Consider the following 22,409-nt stretch of genomic DNA (forward strand, 5'->3'; position numbering starts at 1 on the left):
AGTAAAATATAGTAAAATACACTCAGGTGCAAAAAATCGATCCACCAAAAATTTGGTCATTTTTGAAGCTTCGAATTTCCTAAACCTGTTGTTGGATTTAACTGATTTTTTTACCACGTTATAGCCTTATTCATTGACAATATCGCTGTAATAATATTGTTGCTAAACAGTCAAACTGTCATTGTATACCGGGTTTACGAATCAAACTGTGCCTTTTCTCAAAGTACGCATCACCCTGTGGACTATTGTAGCATTTATAAAATACTGAAATTAAAACCTAACCATAGCCCCAGGTTTTCTTAACATTTTGTCTTTCGATTCATTCGTTTATACTGGATAATGAAAAAGTTAGGTATTTTAACAACTGGCCATGTTCGTCATCAGTACAGGGTGTTTCTAAATAAGTGTGACAAACTTTAGGGGGTAATTTTACATGAGAAAATAATCACAATTTGCTTTATCATCATAATGTCAGCAAACTCTTCGATTCCGAGATACTTTCGTTCAATATTTTTTTACAAACTGACGATTTATTTATTGCTTTAAAACCAGTTGAGATACGCAAATCAAATTTGGTGGGTTTTAAGACGTAGTTATTGCACATTTGTTGACATACAATTAAGAATTTTATATTCACCATTGGCGCGCAAACGGGAATTATGACTCATAATATTACCCGTACGCACGCCAATGGTGAATATAAAATTCTTAATTGTATGTCAAAAAATGTGCAATAACTACGTCTTAAAACCCACCAAATTTGATTTGCATATCTTAACTGGTTTTAAAGTAATAAATAAATTGTCAGTTTGTAAAAAAATATTGAACATCCCGTATCTCGGAAACGAAGCGTTTGCGGACATATGATTATTAAGCAAACTGTCATTATTTTAATGTGTAAAATTACCCCTTAAAGTTTGCCGCACTTATTTTAAAAAAACCGTGTACTTATGACGAACATGGCCAGTTGTTAAAGTACCTAACTTTTTCATTATCCAATATAAGCGAATGAATCGAAAGACAAAATGTTAAGAAAACCTGGGGCTATAGTTAGGTTTTAATTTCAGTATTTTATAAATGCTAGAATAGTCCACAGGGTGATGCGAACTTTGAGAAAAAGGCACAATTTGATTCGTACACCCGGTATACAATGACAGTTTGACTGTCTAGCAACAATATTATTACAGCGATATTGTCAATGAATAAGGCTATAACGTGGTAAAAAAATCAGTTAAATCCAACAACAGGTTTAGGAAATTCGAAACTTCAAAAATGACCAAATTTTTAGTGGATCGATTTTTTGCACCTGAGTGTATTTAAGACAACGAGATATCTAAATAAATAGATTTCTTATGTTGAAAAGCAAAATTCTGGTAACAACCTGAATACGAGCCTTCTACAAGTTACAAGGCATAGGGAACGATAAATGAATAGACATGCGGAATCTACAATATGCATTCCACAACCCGTCAATTTATCTAGGTAAAAATTCAACGAATTTTGATTCCTAGTACTCAGAATGTGAGTTGAACTAATAGACGGGGCTCTACTGTCGCGCGTCGCCCCCGTTAGTGAAATTATTCCGATTCGATTTTTTTGCACAAACTTACTCAAAAAGAGGTCTTTATAACAAATCCACAGGGTGACAGGCGGTGCCGTGGTCGAAAAATTGTTTAAACAATTTTTTTAAACAAATTCTCAAAAAAAAATTTTCATTTCGAATAAATTTTTTTTAGATAACTTGGGTCATTCTGAGCAAAAAAATGTCTCTTATCATTTTTCTCTAAAATTGATTCTTGTCTATTGTTTGTTTTTTAACCAAGAGGAGTGATTCAAATTTACCGCGCCGTAATGCTTGTTTCTAATTGGTCCAACCGCAGGCAAGTTTACTCCACTGTTATTAAATTTTGACACTAATGACATTTATGAAATTTTGGCACTTCTGTCATTTTATAGGTTAATTAAGTATATCGGCGATTTTTTGTGTTTTCTGCATTATTCCTTTAATTTTTAGATTTTTAGTCTACTTTTATAGAAAAACAGTTGTTTTTAGAACTCTTTAGCAATGTGTTAGTATAATATAATATGTAGGGATTATCATCGAAAGATGATATGATCAACGAAAAAAGAAGATGAATTTGGTGACTTTTCTAGTAACTTTCCTGGGTGTGAATCTGTCCTTTTAGTTTACTCCTCTTGGTTAAAAAATCAACTATAGTTATAAGCGATTTAAAATTTGAAAAATGCAAAAATGGCCATTTTCAAGGCTTCATAACTCGATTAAAAAATATATTATGAAAGTCAGAAAGTGATCAAATGAAAGTTTAAAATCACTCCTTCAAGATCCTGAAGAAATTTTTGTCATTATTTTATTACAAAGCTGTTAATTTTAATTATTAACAATTAGCGCTATAGTCCAAGCTGTATCGTTGCCCCCGTTAGGTAAATTATTCCGATTCGTTTATTTTTTGCACAAAGTTACTTAAAAGGAGGGCCTTATAACAAATGCACAGGGTGCCGAGAGGTGCCGCGGTCGGAAAATTGTTTAAACAATTTTTTTAAACAAATTCAAAAAATCAATTTTTTCACTTCGTACAAATTTTTTTTTAGATTGTATGGGTCATTCTAAGCAAAAAAGGTGTCTTGTTTCTCTAAAATTGATTGTTGTCGAGTTATACGCGATTTAAAATTTGAAGAATACGAAAATGGCCATTTTCAAGGCTTAATAACTCGATTAAAAATTATTATTATGAAAGTCAGAAAGTGACAAAATCAAAGTTCAAAACCACTCCTTACCTTCAAGATTCTGAAGAAATTTTGTCATTATTTTGTTACAAAGCTGTTATTTTTAATTATTAACATTACCGCTATATAATAATAATTTTTAATCGAGTTGTTAAGCCTAGAAAATGGACATTTTCGGATTTTTCAAATTTTAAATCGCGTATAAATCGACAACAATCAATTTTAGAGAGAAATCACAAGAGACCTTTTTTGCTCAGAGTGACCCAAATTATCTAAAAAATCTGTTCAAAGTGAAAAAATTATTTTTGTGAATTTGTTTAAAAAAAATTGTGTAAACATTGTTATAAAGACCTCTTTTTAAGTAAGTTTGTGCAAAAAATCTAATCGAAATAATTTCGGGGTTTTAATCTTTGATTTGGTCACTTTTTGACTTTTATAATAATAATTTTTAATTGAGTTATTAAGCCTTGAAAATAGCCATTTTCGCATTTTTCAAATTTTAAATCGCGTATAACTCGACAACAATCAATTTGAGAGAAAAATGACAAAAAACCTTTTTTGCTCAGAATGACCCAAGTTATCTAAAAAAAATTATTCGAAATGAAAAAATTATTTTTGTGAATTTGTTTAAAAAAATTGTTTAAACAATTTTTCGACCACGGCACCCCCTGGCACCCTGTGGATTTGTTAAAACGACCTCTTTTTGAGTAAGTTTGTGCAAAAAAATCGAATCGGAATAATTTCGCTAACGGTGGCGACGATACAGCCCCGTCTATAAAGTAATGAAAGGCAGTTTGATATTAAATTTTTTTTCAGAGACCACCACCATCCGTTTACGTATGTTTCCCCCTCTTGGATTCGTCAGAACGCCCCGTGGTGTGCTCTGAATCAAAACCAAAACCAAATCCAACTATCAAGTAAGCAAAGTAATAAAAAATAATTTGCTAATGGACGCAATAGTATATAACAATGAGAACTCTAAAGAACGGAAGGGAACATCCATAAACTACGTCGTGGAAAAGTAGGAGGGGGGTATTTGCTTATTACGACGGTATACGACAGAGGGGAGGGGGTCATGAGTGCACATGCGACGTCGTTTGGTATATTTAAATTTGTCGCTGTTGTCTCTAAATATAATTTTTTACTATTGAGACATTCACACCGAGAATGCAGTAAATACTGCTAAGATAGGGCAATAGATTTCTAATGGCCCGGCTACACACTACGTCTTGTCTGAGAGCATGCCTGCAGAGACTCGTTTGTGCAGATAAAGCCACGGTTTGTTAGAACAGTGAGCGACGCACAACTCATAGTCAGTCGAACGCCGCGCACGTCAGTCCAAATCAAAGGAATGGTTTCTGTATGTAACGGATTGTTAGGTTCTGCTTAGTTGGGCTCTCCGAAGATCGACAGCAGTGTACGTCGACGGTGTGCGTTGGAATCAACTCAGATTTGATTTGGACGCAATCGTTCAGCTGAACTCACAGTGTACAATATGGTGGTAAACTAATTTTATTCAAACAAAAATAAGTTTACATGATTTGACATATTTTTAATTGCACAAAATAAAGGAAAAAGTCATTTGTATTAAGTTGATATTATTAGTATTTAATTGGTATTATTCCTATTATTTATTAAACTGAAGCATGCATTATAATAAAACAACGTTGGTACAAAAGAAAGTGTATCGTTATTATTAAAAACGTGACACAATTTTTGTCTTGCCATTCTACAGATCCCTGATCACTATTAACGTATGCTTTGAATATCTCATTTTTTATTATTATATTTTCGTATTTTTAAATATGTACATAGTTCTCTGTAAATTGACCTGTTTTCAGGTCAATACTTTGGGTAAATATTCAAAGAGAAAAGCAGGCTGCTTTTAACAAAAGGTATTATAAACCTTTCAGTAGTGTCTTTCAAAGACACAATAATATGCCTCACCGAAACCGAACTATAACCGAATTTCTATTTACTATTGTATTAGAAGATTTATTACTCCTGGCTCCAAGAGCCAGAGATATATACTTGCTATTTTTTCTTCTTGCTTTTATACTTGCTTTTTCTTCGAAACAATTTTTGTCAATGTAATGGTAACATAAATATAAATCGTCAATATCTTTCACATAAGAGAAATTTCTGAATACTCTGAAATTTCTTTTATTTAAATTTAATATTATCAAGTCTTCTTCCTCCTTCTCTTCTAGGAGTAATAAAATTATTGCCTTGATTTTGTCATAATTCATTTTTCTACGTACGTTTGTTCTCCGTAAGAACAAACGTCAAACTCAAACTATTTTGAGAGCGACAGAATATGCTAACAAACCGACTCGCTCAAATCTGCCGTGCGTCGAGTACAACAGATTCTGCTGTACCCGTATGCCGTGCGTCGCTCACTGTTCTAACAAACCATGGCTTAAGAGCGTGTGTATGGACGGCAAGACGGTATCGCGCGCAGGCCTCTAAGCGCGGCCTGTACTCTCGTCGACATGCTGAAGATTTTACCTAAGCAGTTTTAGGTTCTACAGATTTACTTGAACGTATGGCCGGAAGTTCAGTCCGTTCTTCAGTTCCGCAAAAGTTTTCAAGGTGGACAGACCAAGACCAGACGAAATAGAAGTGTTTCAAAACAATTCTTAATTGAATTTATGTACGTATACAAATCTTTGTCGGCATTATGGAAGGTAAAGAGTAGAGAATATTCCGACAGGAATAAGAAAAATGAAGCATACCTAATAAACAATACAATAACGCTTCCATTAAAAAAACCTCTTCCGTGCTGCTCATCGTGTAGAGTTCTCGAAAGACTAAAGTTTGCGCAGTCCAGTTTTTACGTAATCTTCACGTGTAGACAACGTACGGTGTACCGTCTTTTGTTCCGTCATACCTGCACAGTTTTGAACTGCACAAGGCAAGACGTAGTGTGTAGCCGGGCTATAACATAACATAATGTTATAAAACTGACTTTACGCGGTTGACTTTACTATTTTATTATTTATGTTTTTAGGCACTAAGTTGAATTTTTGTTGACCTTATTTATTTTTTAATAACTTACTTCTAAACAAATGAAGGACACTGAATTTATATCTTTTATTTTACAAACTACGATATCTAATTTATTTATTACACCAAATCTATTAATTTATTTACATAATTACAATTACAAAAATATAGCGCGCCCGATACATCAAAATACACCGACGTATTCAAATTCACAATTAACTTACTAATTCCAAAAACCTCTATTTATACATTATTACAATGTTCCAGAATAAGAAAAATTATTACGGAAGAATTCATCTTATTCTAGCATAAAAATCGAAGGGTTATTTTACATAAATATCAAATAAGCATTTTCTAGAAAGAAATACCGAGGTTAATATACCTGTTAAAAGGTCCCCCTTTTGAATGCATTCATAAATCAAAATCGGTAAACAAGACCCTTTTTGTTATTATAATAAATAGGCAAGGAGCTGAAAACAGTCGGGTGACAAAATCACGTCACAATAACATAATCAATGATCCTCTTATACCGTAAGGTGTCGAGGTGTCTTCTTTACTCGTTATTCTCTGCGAACTTACGCCACTTTTTTCGGTCCCTAGCTAATTCTTTGTCTTCCTGTCACGATTTTCCTCTATTTTGCAATATTTCCATCACACTGGTATTCCACGTTTTCCTTGGTCGGCCTCTCCTGTTTTTCCCTATCGGCCTCGCTTCCCATGTCATTTTAACCTGTCTGCCGTCGTTGATTCTAAATAAGTGCCCAGTCCATTTTAATTTCTTTTCGTGAATTTTTTCCTTTAATGATTTTACTTTTAATTCTCTTTTAATATCTTCGCTACGTCTTTTATCGGTTCTCCTAGCTCCCACGACTTTTCTTAAATATCTCATTTCCGCGGCTTGCAATCCCTTTTCTTGTTTGTCGTTCAATACCCAATTCTCTGCTCCATATGTAGTGATAGGTACGTAAATTGTTTTAAATATTATCATTTTGGTTTTCCTTGTTATTTCTTTTTTATTTAAGAAGTTTTTATACAGCGAATGATATGGAGGGCTGAGAAACATAGTGGTGTAAGTCACTTATTTGCAGTTTTAAGATATCCCGTTGCCTGGCATCTAAAATAAGCAATCTGTTACGGCGCACCGTGGCGTAAGTCAAACTTAAACTTTTAGCTACTAGATAGCAGCATCTCCTTAGCGCACTTATTAAAATATCAAATACCTTGAGCATCATAGTGAAGTAAGTCTCACTTACACCACTATGTGCCTAAGCTTCTGTCAAAAATCAGATAAGCTACATAGTAGTAACATGGATTGCAGCATGCAAGAGCTTTACAAATATTGATTGTGGGTGCCCTAAGAGATGCTTTTCATCATTCACAGAAGATGAAAAGACGAGTGCAGTTTGACAATTTTCATAAAACGGGTGATTTCAGCAAACAAAATGCATACTTATGTGGACTTATCCATTAGGCGCCCATACAGTGTAGACGCCCACGGTCTGGAGCAAAAGCCGAAAAGAAAAGTATAAATTTGTTCCATATTCAAAAAGGAGATTGCACAGTTCGAGTGTGCAAAAAATACTTTTTGTCTACTTTTGCTGTAAGCGATGGTAGAGTGACTAGAGCTCTTAATAAAATAAGAGATGGACGAACCCCTGGAGAAGACTTACGGGGTAAACATGTTGCTGCACAGAAGTTAACACCGTTGCAGGCACAATCAGTTATAGACCACATTAACCGTTTCTTATCTTATCAAAACCACTATACAAGGAACGATAATCCGAACAGAATATACTTGAGCCCAGATATTAATATTGCAAAGATGTACAATCTTTATACACAGTGGTGTGTCGAAACTGAAATTGATCCTGTGAAGGAGTATTACTACCGATCTACTTTAAACTCAAAATTTAATTTACAGTTTCACTTGCCTAGAAAAGATACAGGTAAACACTGCGATAGGTACAAGCAAATGGTAGATATGGAGCAAAATCCAGAAACAAGAGCAGAGCTGGAAAGGAAACATAAGCTCCACTTGGCAAGAGCTGAAAAAGCACGTGCTACTTTAAAGACAGATAGCACATTGGCAAAAGAAAATGAAGATTTATACGCCTTAACTATTGATTTGCAGAAAGCCCTCCCGTTTCCAAAACTAGCAGTGTCTGAGGCGTACTACCGGAGAAACATGTACTGTTACAACCTGGGGGTACATGATATGGAGAAAAATGTAGGGTACATGTACGTATGGGATGAGACGATGGCAAGCAGGGGATCACAAGAAATTTCTGCGTGTCTTACCAAGCACATAAAACACAATCCCTGTAAACACATAATCATTTTCAGTTACACTTGTGGCGGACCAAACCGGAATATTAACGTAGCTTTAACTTTAATGAAACTGACACAAGAAATAAAATGTAGACGTCATTGATCTAAAGTTCATGGTTTCAGGACACTCGTATCTACCTAATGATGCTGACTTCGGTCACATAGAACAAGCAGCACGAAATCAAACTATCTTCACCCCGAATGACTGGTACAGAATAATAACAACCGCACGGAAAACAAACAAGTTCTTGTAAGTAAGAATGGCAGATGACGATTTCCTGAGTGTTGAAAACTTGACACAAGCAGTAACAAGACGACAGAAAAATATAGACGGGGACAAAGTGAACTGGTTGAAAATACGGTGGCTTCGTTTCCAAAAGGACAAGGAATATTCTATCCTGTACAAGAACACACTGAACGACTTTATGCCATTTGAAGAGCTTAATGTAAAACCTGCCAAACATGGTCGACCTCGTAGCCTTGCTCTTATTGAACAAGATAAACTTTACAATGGTCCCCGAACTATGTCCTGTCTTAAGAAAAAATACATTCTGTTTTTGTTAAAATACATTCCCCCTGTGAATCACGCTTTCTTTAGAAACATAAGGAGTAATCAGAATGAAGAAGACGTAGGTCCATTTCTTGATGCGATCTCTGAGGAGAACGAAGAAGAAATTTAAACCTTAGTTATATACTAGTAACAACATTTTTATGTATGTTTTATTAAATTAAATAATATTTTAAAAATAATATTTTTACTTTAATACCCAAAACTCATTATGGTGTAAGTCACTTTTTGGTTTGCATTGTGGTGTAAGTCTGTACTGTCATAATAAAATACATAAAAAATACAAACATTGCAAAAAAATTATGTTACTGAGTTTAACAAGTAAATTTAGTATGTTGACTAGTAAAAACTTTTAATTCAGTTTCTCTGAATGGTTCAATGATTTTTCTAGAGTGTCATACGCAAAACGTGAAAAAGTAGTTAATTTGACTTTGAAACAGTCCCGAAATTACCGTCTAAATATTTGAAATTCCGACCCAGTTTACAGTTGTAACACTTTCGCTACGCCCTGTATATTGATCTTCCGCATAGTGTGAGTTTTGTCAATTCGACGTTCCCATAATGATGAATATTACGAATTTTATTTATCGTTCCGTTTCTTTGAAATGTGACGTAGTTGTTTTTGCTTGTACAAGTAATGCTTGCCTGGAAACTCACCGCCAAGAAGCTAAAGCTATAAATCTCTCAGTGGAATATTTTTATCGACGGTTTGTCCGGATTTGGTTTATATTATCTCACGCAAAGTGAAGACTAGAATCCTTTTTCCTAGATAGTCAAATATCTAGAGGAAGAACCCCTGCAGTGTTGTAGTTTGCAAGATAAAAGGTTTTTATGGCATTTGCAGACTAGAGTATAAAGGTTTATGATATTTACAGACAAGAAACCTATTGTATGTGTAATGGAACAAGAAGGCTCAAGCTAGATAAGCCGATGTTTTTAGTAGAACCATTAAATATTGAGTTCGCAAAAACTAACGGGATAGTATGAGTCAGGCATTCCGTGAGAACTTAGGAATCTTGTTATTGAAAAGATAACGAGTCCGTATTGGTAGAAAGCAAAAATCATGACATTTATGGGATGCCCTGAGTAAGTTTTCTTGCCACCTGATTGGTAGAGAAATGTTTTGTATGGTCACTATTGGTCAAAGTAGGTGATACTGTCAAAGTAGGAGGTAACTTCTTTTTTTTGGGAGAAGGAACCCAAGTTTAGAAGGATCAAGATAGAGCTTAGAGAAGTCAGTTCCACCAGGGCCATCATCAACTTAAGTTGTGTTGAATCCGTCACCAAGTAGAGTTCCATGACGGCCATCATCATGTTCAGTTAAGTTCCTGTAGTGCAGCCATCGAGTTAAGTTTAGTCCTGAGTTCCAGTCAGTTTTTTTTTAAGATGTAGTTTCCAGTTCCCAGCCGGCTGAGTTGATTCAGCCCGGCGTATATGATGGTGTATTGTGAGCTCCGGTGATTTTCTCGCTGTTTTTAAGCGAATCGTCGATAAAATCTCATACCACTTTTGGTATCAACAAATTTCTTTTATGCAGTCAGATCCGGAAGTAGGAGTTAGAAGTTTCATTTTTGCATTACTGTGTTTAACATTACAGTTAAATCATGAAGTATGCTCATACTTTTTATTTAGATCGAGTTTAACTAAATAATTTTGTTCGAGTTGAATGCTGAATTTTTCTATAATTTTTTATATAAACAATGGATAATCTTAGGTACTGTTTGCTGTAGCTATTAACAGTGAAGTGTTTTTTCGCGTAGAGAAATAGCGTTTTGGACTTGCGGACCAACCGGCAGACAGAAGAAAACAGGACATTCATTGTAAAGGTATAATTTTTATGTCTGTAAAACTTTTTCGTTTTATCTTTGTTTATTTGGTAATCTGGTCTCTAATTGTAACACAGAGAGATCAGAGATTCATTTTTTTTAATAAATAATGTTGATTTTCAACATATAAATTTATTGTTTCTTTCCTTCTCTCTTGAATCGTAAGAACATTAAAAAATTGACATAGAATTTTGAGTATAAAGTAAATAAGGTAAGTTACACTATAATATTTTGTATATTATGTTTATTTGACTATGTTTCTTTGTTTTATTTTGATTTATCTTTCTTTGTTTTATTTCTATTTTTTGTATAAAGTTTGGTTTCCCTTAGGTAACCAATGGCGCCCAATATTTTATTTTTTGTATTTTTTTATCTTTTTATTTCACATCCTTATTTCGATTTTTCTATCTTTTTAATTTTTCTAAGCTAATAAGAGTATATATCATAACACTTTATAAGAATCCAGTCCCTTAAATCTCTGAGACAGTAGCAACCGAGGCACTAAAAAATTATGTAGCACGAATTTTGTCAAATCTAAGTATTTCTTTATGTTTATCTAATTAGTCGTATATCATAAAAATGGCTTCCATTCGTGGGGCTGTATCATTAAAATTGGCGCCAACTCATGGGGCTATCTTTTGTCTTACATAAAAATGACGCGACAAGTTTTTCTTTTACTCTTAATTAGCATTCTATAGTATTTTCTATCTATTTTTTAGCATATTTGATTCTAGTTACATTTTATTTGCCTTCGTTCGATCGTAGTCCTTACGATCAGCTGTAACCCATATTTTTATGCGGCGAGAGATTTCGAACCAAACGAGGGTTATTTTTTCCCAAATGTAAAACCACACACTTATCTCTATTTAGAGGTAACATCCAATCCGGACACCACTTGAAGATCGAATCTAAGTCACTTTGTAAGTCTTCCCCATTCAAGAGTGGGTCAGCAAATATTTTTGTATCGTCTGCGTAGAAAGCTTTCCTAGATTTGATATGAGATTCAAGATCACTAGCATACAACACATATAGAAGTGGACCCAAAACAGATCCTTGTGGAACACCACTTAAAACCGTTTTTTTAGATGACAGCGACTTGCCAACTCTAACACAAAACTCCCGATTTGTTAAAAAATCATTAATCCACTCAAGAAGTTGTCCGCGAATGCCAAAATGTTCTAGTTTATACATCAATTTTCTTCTTGGTACTCGATCAAATGCTTTTGCAAAGTCTAAATATATTATATCCACAGGTCGTTTTTTATCTAATGCTGCTGTCCACTCATTAACACACCACAGTAAATTAGTCATGGTTGATCGACTTTTCACAAAGCCATGTTGTTGTAGAGGAATAATTTTTTCTCGAAGTAAAAATTCTGAAAGACACTCTGTAATAATTGATTCCATAACTTTACAAATAACAGGTGTAAGGCTTATTGGTCTGTAATTATTAGGATCTAACTTATTCCCTTTTTTAAATATAGGTGTCACCGAAGCACTTTTCCAAATTAAAGGCAAAGAGTGTGCCTTAAAAGATGAACGCATCATTAGTGATAGTGGAACAGAGAGGACATCTGAACATTTTTTCAAAAATAATGTAGAAATTTTATCGGGCCCTGGAGATGAGTTGTTTTTTAATTTGTCAATATGGCGCTGAATGATTTCAGGTGAAAAATCAATATAATCAATTTTGGGAATAACTCGTGGATTACTGATTATAGGAAACTGATTTTGAGACGGTTCAATAGCAAAAACTTTAGAAAATGTATCTGCGAGAATATTAGCGACCTCACACGTGTTCTGACAAATCGTTTCATCATGCTTTTTTAACAATGGAATGGACACTTTAGAAGACATAGCAGACCTAACATATTTATACAGTTTTTTAGAGTCGTTGCAGCTTACAATAGATTCTTCATATGCCATTCTGGCTTCGTTGTGTCTTATAAGTGATATCAATTCACCTTTAATCCATGGCTTAAGTTTGTTCCTATAGTAAGTTTTTTTTGTAGTGTTGAGTCTTTTGTAGTTGTCAATGATGTTCATGAAATTATTCCAAACTTCTTCCGGATGTTCTAGACTTCCCAGTAGTAACGGCCAATCAACATCACGCAATTGAAGAGAGAGGTTTTCAAAATTTGTTATTTCATGTATAACTGTATTTTCAGAAAGATGATTATATTCCATAAGAAACTGTATGTTTGTCGTGATAACTACATGATCAGAATTGCCCACTGGAGTGCGAATCACCGGTTCTTGATGGCAAATTGTTTATTCTGAAACGAGTTGGATTGGTAATCAATTGGTGTAGATTAGAACTTTGAACAAAATTTGTAAAAATGTTTTTCGAATTTGTTAGTTCATTGCTTACAATAGTCAAAGGCCAAGAGATGTCGGCAAAATTAAAATCACCAAATAAGACAAGGTTTTCAAGGTTTGAAAGGAGTTCCATTTTTTCAATCAAGATTAGGTCATCTTCTAGGACAGTACTACCCGGACGATATATGCACGCCAAGTGAATAACAAGTGAATTAAGAGAAATTTTTAAACATAAAAGTTCAATGTTAGGTACAACAACATCCAGATTAGCAACAGAAAAAGTCTCAGAAATATCTAATGACAAGTATATGCACACTCCTCCCCCTCTTCGATTCCACACTATAGTACACTTCCACATCTATAGTATATAAATTGTCAGAATCTTTTTGTGTTAGCCAAGTCTCGGTGATTAATATTATTTTAGGTTTTAAATCCTGAATATAACATAAAAGTTCATTAAATATAGAATGCAATGTCGCTAAATTGGTATAAAAGCAGAGCCAGTCGTAAAAGCAGGTTTTTATAATATTATTGGCGAAAATTAGTGATTTTTGGTATACCACGTATGTATTTTATTGTTAAATTTTGCTCTCCGTTTTCTTTTCTAGTCTCTAACTCAGATCGCAATTCTTTTAAAAAGTTAACTTGCATAGGTGTCTTATCGTCAACAATGGATACATTTTTTGTTTTTGTTTTTTCTAAGAGTTTCCTTTTATTTCGTAGAATTTGCTTAGCTTCATACTCATTATTCATTACCATTTTAATCATTCTAGGAAATCTATCACCAACTTTGCCTACTCTAAAGAAAGTAACCGGGGTAGCATTACATTCTACAGCCGACAAAATTTCCTCCAAACATTTTTTGTCTTCATCTTTTTTAGTTTGAATATCACCTGTAGATTCTGGTACGCCTCTGACAATAACATTTTTGGCACGATTAATACGATCGACGGCTTCATTGGCGATATTTTCAGCAAATTGTGGTGACGAATGTTGGTCAGCAGATGATAATTTAATTTCTAGATCATTGAATTTCGTTGTAATTTCAGCGATCTTTTCATCAATTTGACTAATTTTTAATTGTAGATCATCATTATATTCCTTAAGAATGGATTTTAAATTTGAAAACGCTTCAATATTGCTTGAGCAACTTGAGCTTCAACATATAAATTTATTATTTCTTTCCTTCTCTCTTGAATCGTAAGAACATTAAAAAATTGACATAGAATTTTGAGTATAAAGTAAATAAGGTAAGTTACACTATAATATTTTGTATATTATGTTTATTTTTTATTTGACTATGTTTCTTTGTTTTATTTTGATTTATCTTTCTTTGTTTTATTTCTATTTTTTTGTATAAAGTTTGGTTTCCCATAGGTAACCAATGGCGCCCAATATTTTATTTTTTGTATTTTTTTTATCTTTTTATTTCACATCCTTATTTCGATTTTTCTATCTTTTTAATTTTTCTAAGCTAATAAGAGTATATATCATAACACCTTATAAGAATCCACTCCCTTAAATCTCTGAGACAGTAGCAACCGAGATACTAAAAAATTATGTAGCACGAATTTTGTCAAATCTAAGTATTTCTTTATGTTTATCTAATTAGTCGTGTATCATAAAAATGGCTTCCATTCGTGGGGCTGTATCAACTTACACCACTATGTTTCTCAGCCCTTCATATGTTCTTGTGGCTGCTTTTATCCTATTTCCAATTTCGTCTTCTTGTGTCCCCTTCTTATTTAAAATTATTATTCCAAGGTATTTAAATGTATCTACCTGTTCTATTTTTTTGCCTTGTTTTGCCAGTTCCGCAAAAGTTTTCAAGGTGGATAGACCAAGACCAGACGAAATGAACGACATAAGAAGTGTTTCAAAACATTTCTTAATTTAATTTATATACTTATACAAATCTTTGCCGGCGTTATAGAAGGTGAAGAGTAGAGAATATTCCGACAGGAATAAGAAAAATGAAGCATACCTAATAAACAATACAATAACGTTTCCATTAAAAAAACCTCTTCCGTGCTGCTCATCGTGTTGAGTTCTCGAAAGACTGAAGTTTGCGCAGTCCAGTTTTTACGTTATCTTCACGTGTAGACAACGTACAGTGTACCGTCTTTTTGTTTCGTCATACCTGCACAGTTTTGAACTGCACAGGCAAGACGTAGTGTGTAGCCGGGCTATAATGGGGAATAAACGCACAGGGTTGTCGGTATTCACCAGTTGTTGGTTGCTCTCTCAAGAACGTCGCACAGGAATTGTGACAACACTGAATGCAGAAAGCAGCATTATTAAAAGTATCAGATAGGATATAAAAACGAAAACTTCAATACTAGTTATTATAATATTATTATAATATATTATATACAGTGCTAGTCAAAAGTCCGTACCCCCCTCGTATCTTTTGAACGGTTATACCTATAATAGTGAAATTTGGAGGGAGGAAATAAACGGACGTAAGCTTCTTAACTAGTCATGACAGGTGACTTAATTATGACAGATGACTTCACAGCGCCACTGTGACAGATAATTTTAAATGGGACCTTATAGCAAGTGATATCTCGTTTGAAAGGTATTGAAAATACCTATTCAGTCATACTAATTTTGTTTCAGTTTAAGCTAGTTACGATGAATAAATGAAATAAATATAAAATTGTAGTTTCGCGTTTAATTAATAAAAATTCAAAATTTCGCATATGATTACTTGTCAAAAAGGTTGACGTTGACGTAAAAACTACTAGATCATTGAAAAACGTCAACTTTTTTGACAAAAAAAACCATAGGCGGACATTTTAATTTTTATTAATTAATTGCGAAACTACAATATTATATTTATTTAATATATTCACCAAAATCAACTAAAACCCAAAAAAATTAGTATGACTGAATAGGTATTTTGAATACCTTTCAAATGAGGTATCACTTGCCAAAAGGTCCCATTTAAAATTATCGGTCACAGTGGCTCTGTAACTGTAACGTCATCTGTCACTATTACGTCACCAGTCATGACTAGTTAAGAAGCTTACGTCCGTTTATTTCCTTACTCCTAATTTCACTATTATTGGTATAACCGTTCAAAAGATACGAGGGGGGTACGGACTTTTGACTAACACTGTATATTATTATATGTATATAAATGAAATTGAAAATTAATGAAAACAAAAGGTTCGCGAATATTACTTACATACTTACTAGCCAACCTCCACCCTTGGCATGTTAGCCATTTGGTGGCGCGCTGACCAGTATAATAGACCAGCCAGCCGTTTCTCGTAGGCCATCTTCATCCTCCTCGGTTGGGTCTGATATCAGGGCTGGGCACACTGGGAGGTGAGCAGCATCCATCTGGGGCTGATTACATAGTGGACAGTTGTCATTTTCGCGGACGCCGATGCGATGTAGATGGGAGGCCAGGTAGTCATGCCCGTAGTTGTTCTGAACACGGCTACACTAATGGGTCTCGGCAAATTGCGAGGGATTGGTGACTCTATTAGGTGGGCCCAAGATTTTCCAGCACCGGCTTGTATTTGCTGCTCTTTTATCTTCGGCTTTGATTCCTCTTCTAATGGTGGACTTTGCTGATGTGTACGATTGGAAGCTAGGGGATGTGGAATATGTGCCTTCTTTTGCAAGTTCATCCGCCGCTTCATTCCCTTCAACACCGACATGACTAGGGATCCATTGTAAAGTAATCAGCCACCCTTTTTCCAGCAAGTTCGATAGCTGGATGCCCAAGATATTGTTTTGGCACAGTCGGTATATCGATTTGTCGACAGGGCGAGGATTGCGGCTTGGCAGTCGATGCAGAAGGCAACTTTTTGTGGGTGGTGAAAATTCTCAAGATTTTTAGCAGCTTCGTGTATAGCAGCAATTTTGTCGTCGTTGGTGAGAGGGGCACCCACAGCTATTGAGCCTTTGGAGAACGTTGAGACATATCCTGCTCCTGTTCTTCCTGAGTCCGGCATCGAGGAGCCATCGTAGTAGATGTGGAGCCACTCATGCGCTGGGTACTTGGTGTGTATCGTCTCTAGGGCGGCTTTACTTAGGACAATGTTTGACGATAAGTGCTTCGGGTCGTTATGATTTTCAAGACGCAATTCAGTGTTTAGTAGACAGCGGGCCAGTGTAGTTTGCGCTGGGAAGGGAGGCGGCTTCCGACTGGTCAATGTGGTATTTTTCCATGATTTGATTTGCTACTGTAAGCGGAGTGGTTTGTGTTTTAAGACGTAAGGCTGCTTGTCTATATTCGTCCCATTTTTGTGGAAGTATTCGTCTTTTAGAGACAACTTTTTGCTATGAACTCGTTTTTTAACAAAAAACCTCAAAGAAAATGGACATGGATTTGTCGCAACGGTAATACTAAAAACGAAATAGATTACACCCTTACAACACAAAAAGCCATCATCAAATATGTTACAGTACTGAACCGTTTCTCAACCGGTAGTGACCATAGACTTGTTAGAGCCAAACTCAGCATTAATAGCCAATTCGAAACGAAAAAGAAAATGGAAAATAGATCGAAACTAGATATGGGAAAACTTAAGAAAACAAAAGAGGAATATAAACAAAAAATAAGTGAAAGTATACCGGTCACTAGAGATTTGGAAAACAAAAATATCGATGAAATAAATCAGCTATTAACCGATACATTAGCAAAGGCGGGAAAAGAGGTAGCACAAACAAGAATAAAAAAGGAAAACTACATATCCCAGGAAACAAAAAACCTCATGAGCAAAAGAAAAACATTAATAGAACAAGATGAGAGAAACCAAAGAGAAAGAGGTACCAAAGCTATCAGAAGGAATATCAAGGAAAGTCAAAGGAGAGTACAGGAAGAAAAAATAGAAAAAACCATTGAACAAAATAATATGAAATGCTTAAAACCACAGCTTGGAACCATACAGATTAATAGTATAAAGAACAAAGAAGGTATAGAGACCAATAATATAGAAGAAATTATACAGATAACACAAGAATATTATAAAAACCTCTAGAATACAAAACAGAAACCAACACATGAAATCCTTAAGCAACTACAAATAAAAATAAAAAATGTCAATTCCGACTTGGTTCGACATTAGATATGTGGCACGAGTAACACGTGCTTTCGTTCGCTCTTGGCAAAAGTCTTTAGTTTTGTGTGAAAAAGAAATTAACAGTTATAAAAAGACGTGTAGGTAATCATTTGATGGTAGTACTTGTTAAAAGTGTACCCAAATTTTGGAAAACTCCAAAAACAAGGTAAAATTTGATATCTTTTATTATAAACTAAATCGACTAGTTCTTCCTTTTCGATCAAGTCGTTGTCAAAGAGGCCGGATACAAGGCAAACGAAACAAACTCCACAGACGACTCAAGATGGAATGTTGAGTGAAGAACTGTTAACGAAAAGTTGTAAACAACAGTCTAATTTTATTATGAACGAAATAGATGTTAAGTTTACACAATTCAAAGTCAGTCTGGACTCATTAATTGGGCAAGTTACTGAGAATAGGGAGAAAATAAATACCATATCCATGAATCAAAATTTGATCGAACAGCGCTATAAACTTAATAATTTACTACTTTTTGGCATGGAAGAAAAAAAGCAAGTGGGAAAATCTTTAGAAGACACAGTGGTAAAATTTTTAAATGATAAATTATCAGTAAACCTAACCCAAAGTGACGTAGATATGTGTTTTAGAATAGGTAAATTTTCTGATAAAAACAGTACCAATCCTCGACCAATTCTCCTACGGTTTGTCATATAAAGTTAGAAAAAGTGTTTTTGATAGGAAAAAAATGTTGAAAAGTTCCGGAATATGTATTAAAGAAGATTTAACCACTACTGCTAGTAAGATTTTGAGGGCGGCTATGGAGAAATACGGGAAACATCGAGTTTGGACATTGGATGGAAGAGTTTATGCGTTAATTAATAATATAAAAAAGTGTCTTTCTGATCATTCATTCAACTAATTTTAAATGTTAATAATTACTTTATCGAACAGGTACTACTACTAGTTTTAGTTTCAATATAAATTTGTTTTAAACATGAATCAATTATTCTTAATGGGTTTTGTGTTTTATTAGTGATAAAAAATATATGGGTTTATTTTATGCTCGTTATTTTAACTGGAACGAAAGTTCTGCGTATTATCATTGTATTTATTATATTTCTTTTTCAATACTAGTTATTTATTTATTTAGGAACTATGATGGGTATTTTGTCAGGAGCAGCGTGCTCATTTTATTTGTTATATTTAATAGATTTCATACAGTTTTTTTTGTGTTGTTATTTTAGATATCAGGTACTTTTATGAAAAAATTTTCTTTTGCTTTCTTTAACGCTAATTCATTATGTAATAAATTTAACGAATTTAAATCTTATGTTTTAAGAGAGGAATATGATGTAATAGGTATTGGGGAAACTTGGTTTAATCAGAATATTACTGATCATTTTGTGCACATTGACGGATTCAACCTTATAAGAAATAACCGAATTACAAGAGGGGGAGGAACTGCAATATACATTCGATCTTCACTTAATTATAATATTCCTTGTGATTTTACTAATACAGATTCTGTTGAACAATTGTGGATTAGTTTCAAATTACATAATACAACATACGCATTTGGAAATATATATAGACCCCCGGATAAAAATATAAATGATTTTTTAAGCGACTTTGAAGAAAATTTAGCTGAAATTTTCACACAGTTTGATGAAATAATTTGTGGAGGGGACATAAATATTGACATGTTAAAGAGGCCGTCCTGCAATAACGTAACAAAGTTTATTAACATTACAGAAATATTTAATCTACAACAAATAATTAATGAACCTACTTGAATCACAGCTACTGGTGAATCACTTATTGATGTCATTTTAATTTCAAATCAAAACGATTCTTACATTCATGGTAATAAAGAACTATTTATTACTTCTGATCATCAGTTAGTATTTTGTGCATTAAATTTTGATATCAGTAATAAAGAAAATGTTATATATACAAGAAATTTAACTAACATAGATAAAAATTTATTGGAAGATTTTTTATATTCGTCTCCTTTCGAAGAAATATTTCGGTTAGAAAATATTAATGATAAAGTTTCACTTTTTAATCAGTTAATGGTAAATATTTTTGATACATTAGCTCCTATTAGAAAAAGAAAAAACAAAAAAATAAATCCTCCATGGCTTACAGATAACATAAAACTATTGATAAAGCTGAGAGATAAAGCTCTTTCTAAATACCGAACAACAAAAGTCCAGCTCATTACCAGTATTACAAAGATTTGAAAAATTTCACTACTGTTGCAATAAGAAACGAAAAAAGGGGGTATTTTAATTTTTGTTTGAATACTTATGGTAGAAATAGTAAACAAATGTGGCAACAAATCAGAAAGTTGGATATTCGTTCGAAACCGGCAAATAGAGAAATACCGCAAAATTTAGATAATCCTAATAATATAAATAATCATTTTCTTTTAGTAACTGGTAATATGACTGAGCCAGATCAGAACTTATTACTTTTCTATAATAATAATTTAAAGACAAATTTTAATGAATTATTGAATTTCATCACAGTTAATACAAATACTGTGTATAAATATTTACTAGAAATTAAAACTAAAGCAGTGGGAGTCGACGAATTACAAATTGACATGCTTTTGCTATGTTGCCCATACATTTTACCATTCATAACTAATATTGTTAATACCTGTATTGAATTATCAGTTTTTCCCGATGAATGGAAAATATCAAAAGTTTTTCCTTTGCCTAAGAAATCCAACATAACTAGTATGAGTGAACTCAGACCTATTTCCATTTTATCTGTGTTGTCGAAAGTTTTAGAAAAAATAATAAAAAAGTCAAATTGAACAACATACAAGTCAATATGATATTTTACCAACTAGTCAGTCAGGCTTTCGGCGGGGCTACAGCTGTGCAACAGCGCTATTGGAAGTTACCGATGACATACTTCGAGACATAGATAAGGGAAATTCTAGTATACTAATACTTGTGGATTATACAAAAGCTTTTGATACAATGAATCATCAGTTATTATTCAATATTTTGCATTATGTAGGGTTCTCTCCAAATGCTATTAAATTTATTAAACATTATCTTACTAACAGATCTCAGTTTGTGGAAACAAGTTCGGGAATATCTAATAAAAAAAACATATTTTGTGGTGTGCCCCAAGGTTCAGTTTCGGGACGGGTTTTATTTTGTCTATATGCAAGTAACGTATCTACTGTTTTAGAAAATTGTAAAGCTTACATTTATGCAGATGATACTCAGATAAAAATTAGTATAACCGAGTTTGATAGTATTATCACAAATGAACGTATTAATACAGAATTGTCAAAACTTGTAAACTTTTCAAAAAGACATCAGTTAATCATAAATCCCACTAAAACTCAAATGTTAGTGTTCGGAAAAAACAAAGACGTCATTTCAGAGCAACTATCAGTCTCAATTGATGGTGTTGATGTATTATCTGTTAATGTGGCACGAAATTTAGGTTTAGAATTAGATACAGATCTCAAATTTGGCAGTCATGTGAATAAGTGCATTAGACGGGCTTATACCAATCTAAAAATGCTTTTTCCGCATCGTCACATTTTAGATCAAAAGACAAAAATTTTATTGTGTGATACAATGGTTCCCAGTCACTTTAATTATTGTGATACAGTATATGGTCCGTGCCTTGACAATATAGAAACAACACGTATTCAAAGGGCTCAAAACTCTTGTCTCCGGTACATCTACGGTATCAGAAAATTCGAAAGAATTAGCCATAAACTGATTGAAGCTAAATGGTTAAATATGAAGAGAAGAAGAGAGTTACATTTGACCACATTGTATCATAAAATAATATTATAGAAGTCTCCACCATATTTATACAATAAAATTACGTTTCGCAGTGATGTGCACAACATACATACTCGTTTCAGAGGCCAAATATCACCACCTGCTCACCGAACTACTAAATTTCAAGGATCATTCACATATATGATTTTTAAAATATATAACCAAGTACCCCAACATCTAAAATATCTACCAATAAGTACGTTTAAGACTAAGTACAAAAGTATTTTACAAGAAAGTAAATAGCAATTATTTTTCTTTGTATTTTTTTTTTAATGTCATATATCATTTGTTTTTGTTTATAGTAATAAAGGGATGACACTTCATTGTATCAGCCTAGCTGTTTGTCATCTCTTTTTTGCAGAAATGTATTATTGAATTTAATATGTAAGTATTATAATGTATTGTTACATATCATTCTGCAAATAAAACATATTATTATTATTATTATTATTACTTACAACCAGAAATCAGTAAGAATGAGATAAAAAGAGCACTCAAGGAGATGAAGAATAATAAATCGCCAGGAAAAGATGGGATAACTGTAGAAATGCTAAAAAATGGTGGAAAAACAACTAAAGAAGTTTTGTACATACTTATGAATAAAATATGAATGACAAAACAAACACCCAACACTTGGAACGAAGCAGTAACTGTAGCGGTTACACTATTAACTAAATAAATCCCATTAAAATTTCATTAAAAATACCCCTCTAGAAAATTCTTTGGAGACGCCTATTTAATCGCCCAGGTGCCTACT

At 33.5% G+C, this 22,409-nt stretch overlaps 1 protein-coding gene across 1 annotated transcript in view; it reads right to left on the bottom strand.

Moving 5' to 3' along the window:
* LOC114340054 (protein MON2 homolog) overlaps positions 1-22,409 on the bottom strand; it is a gene marked incomplete at its 5' end in the record, with an annotated part of 58,032 nt that overhangs the window by 15,832 nt on the left and 19,791 nt on the right.

The sequence above is a fragment of the Diabrotica virgifera genome, chromosome 10 (genome assembly GCF_917563875.1).
Source record: "Diabrotica virgifera virgifera chromosome 10, PGI_DIABVI_V3a".
Lineage (NCBI taxonomy): Eukaryota > Metazoa > Arthropoda > Insecta > Coleoptera > Chrysomelidae > Diabrotica > Diabrotica virgifera.